Source organism: Myotis davidii, unplaced genomic scaffold (assembly GCF_000327345.1).
Source record: "Myotis davidii unplaced genomic scaffold, ASM32734v1 scaffold855, whole genome shotgun sequence".
Lineage (NCBI taxonomy): Eukaryota > Metazoa > Chordata > Mammalia > Chiroptera > Vespertilionidae > Myotis > Myotis davidii.
In genome coordinates, this window is record NW_006286978.1 from 697,238 (window position 1) to 700,775 (window position 3,538).

The window sequence follows — 3,538 nt, forward strand, 5'->3', positions numbered from 1 at the left end:
CCCAGCCAGTATATTATCAATATTTTTAAAAACTCTTTATTGTTGAAAGTATTACATATGTTCCCTTTCTTCCACTGCTGGTCCCTTCTAGGCCCCCCCGCCCAGGCCTTCACCACTATTGTTTGTGTCCATGGGTTATGCATGTATATGCATACAAATTCTTTGGTTAATCTCTTCCTACCCACCCCTGCCTTTCCTTTGAGATTTTACAGTCTGTTCGATGCTTCTGTGTCTCTGTATCTATTTTTTTCATTAGTTTATTTTCTTCATTAGATTTCAAATATGAGTGAGATCATGTGATACTTGTATCAGTATTTTTATTAGTCTGTGTCAGGAGTCCTCAAACTTTTTAAACAGGTGGCCAGTTCACTGTCCCTCAGACCATTGGAGGGCCGGACTATAGTTTAAAAAAAACTATGAACAAATTCCTATGCACACTGCACATATCTTATTTTGAAGTAAAAAAACAAAACGGGAACAAATACAATATTCGTATTTGCATGTGGTCCGCGGGCCGTAGTTTGAGAACCCCTGGTTTAAATAACCATTATTCTTGATATTATATTCATGACTCACATATCTTTAATTTTATTATTATTTTTTATTGATTTCAGAGAGGAAGGGAGAGGGAGAGAGAGAATCATTGATCAGCTATCACCTGCAACCCTTCCTGGGGATTGAGTCCACAACCCAGGCATGTGTCCTGACTGGGAATCAAACTGTGACTTCCTGGTTCATAGGTTGATGCTCAGGCACTGAGCCACACTGGCCGGGCTCACATATCTTTAAGATCCAGTTCATTAACAAATTGTACAGAAACTTACAGAATTGTCCAGTCAATTATATACCATATATACTGGCATTTGTCTCCCTGATTATATTATATTGTGCCCTTTTAGAAACTATCAAACTTATTTTCTTCAAATCAAGAACCATCTATCTATATATCTATCTATCATCTATCTATCTACCTATCTATCTATCCTATCTACTAATAGACAAACATGGTAATTAACCATACCTCCACTACACTTCCCATTGGCTAATCAGGGTGATATCCAAATTAACTATCAACAAAGATGGCAGCTGGCAGCCAGACAGCTGAGGCGAACATGAGGCTTGCTTGCTCCAGTGATGGAGGAAGCCAAGGTTCCCCGCCTGCCGCAGCCGGGCTCTGAGCTCCAGTCTACGCAACAATGTTGCAATTATAGAAACTAAACAACCCCCAGATCCCTGCTTTCAGCCAGCCTGCCTCGGAGCTGGAGCCACAACAAAGTTTCAATTACAGAAGGTAAATAAATCCCAGAATAAAAAAAAAGAAAAGAAAAAAAGGAAAGACTGGGAGCTTCAGTTGTAGGCTTGGCCCACCTGAAAACAGCCCTCAGCCCCTCATCCAGGCTGGCCAGGCACCCCAGGGGGACCCCCACCCTGATCCGGGACACCATTCAGGGCAAACCAGGCGGCCCCCACCTGTGCACCAGGCCTCTATCCTATATAGTAAAAGGGTAATATGCAAATTGTCCCTAACAGCAGAAAGACTGGGAATGACTGGTTACTATGACACACACTGACCACCATGGGGCAGACGCTCAATGCAGGAGCTTCCCTCTGGTGCTCAGCGAGCTCCCACATGGGGGAGCTCTGCTCAGCCACAAGCCAGGCTGATGGCTGCCAGTACAGCGGTGGTGGTGGGAGCCTCTCCTGCCTCCTCAGCAGCGCTAAGGATGCAGCTTAGGTCTGCTCTCCGCTGGCAAGTGGACATCCCCCGAGGGCTTCCAGGCTGCCAGAGGGATGTCTGATTGCCATCTTAGGCCCAATCCCCCAGGGAGCAGGCCTCAGCCAGCAGGTGGTCATCCCCTGAGGGGTCCCAGACTGAGAGAGGGCACAGGCCGGGCTGAGGGACCCCCCCACCCCCCGTGCACAAATTTTTGTGCACCGGGCCTCTAGTCTATCTATAAAAGCCTAAGCAACTGGCTACTGTTCCGCCATTCAACTGGTAGCTATGACATGCACTGACCACCAGGGGGCAGACACTCAAAGCACAGGCATGGAAACATGGAACAGACTGATGAATCTCAGAGGGAAAGGGGGACAGGGGAGGGCCAGAAGAGATTAACCAAAGATCTTATATGCATACTAGAGGCCAGGTGCATGGATTCGTGCACTGGTGGGGGGTCCCTAGGCCTGGCCTGTGGGTATCAGGCGAAATTCATGCACTGGGCCTCTGACAACCCCTGAGGGGTCCTAGATTATGAGAGGGTCCAGGCCATGCTGAGGGACCCCACCATTGCACAAATCCGTGCACTGGGCCTCTAGTAGTTAAAATAAAAAGGAAGTGAGAAAGGAAAAAAAAGATTATGCTGACATCCTTATATGTGATTCAGAGCAAAAGCAACATGCAATCAGGAAAGGAATGTAAAGAAGCACAACAAAATTCTAACTTTTCCAAGGAGGAAAACTGTTTTAAAAGAATATCAAACTGTTTCTGATATTTTTTCTTGGTTCTTTTGATTTTGGTGCCTCTTGTCTGCTGGTGACCTAGATACTTCCCAGTCCTGATTCTGGCACTGGGCAAGTTTGTATCCTTCAGTGCTGTGTCCACAGCTCCTAGTATAACACCTGGCTCTGGATTGGAGCTGAATAGATACTTGTCCAGTGAATGATGGTAGAGTCCCCCACGCCCCCCCCCCTGCTTCCAGAACATGCTGGACCAGAGGGCTTCTGCAGGAAGTTGATCAGTAAGGCAGTTGGGTTGCCATGGTGTTTTCAGTAGTAGACAGTCCCAGGTACACAGGGATCTAGTTCTCTTTGATGTCTGTTTCTCTGTGGAGGTGGGATGAGAGTACCTCCTGGTCTCCACCCCTCCATTACCTTTGTCATTTTTAGCAGCAAGAGCAGGAGCGGGAATCCTTCAGTGGCTGAACTAGTTGCAGTTCCTCTGGTTGCAGGCCACAAAGGGCAGGATTTATTGGAAAGATGCTGTGGTGCTTCAAGGAATTGAAGCAAGAGTTGGCTTAGGAAGGGGAGGCACCAGGGCAGCTCTGGGGACCTCAGCTGTATGGGAACCAGTCACCCTATCCTGAGGGCTCCTGATTCCTGACAACCAATTCATACTGCTAACCCTTGGAAGCCTCAGCACCCCTCCTGCCTGAAGGAAGGGGCCAGGTTGATGCAAAACCACTGAGCAACACTGGCCGGGTTCACATATCTTTAAGATACCATGCTAACCAAGAACTCTGCCAGGGTATCATCCAGCAGTATAGCCCCACAATCCCAGCGGTGCGTACAGGAATCAGGGACTGACTCTTCCTAGAACACACTCTCCCCTGATCCTCCAAAAATGGTTAATACTTGTCCTCTGAGTCCTATCCTGACGCCAGCCCTGAGCGACAGCTCAGGGTCCAGCACCTGTGGCCCCTCCACGACGTTCCCCAACATGCCCAAGATCTGAGACACCTGTTCTGAGCTCAGTTCTCCTGCGCCGACCGGTAGTGCTGCTACCCATTGCCAGCAGTAGCTCTCAGACCCAGGCCTACTC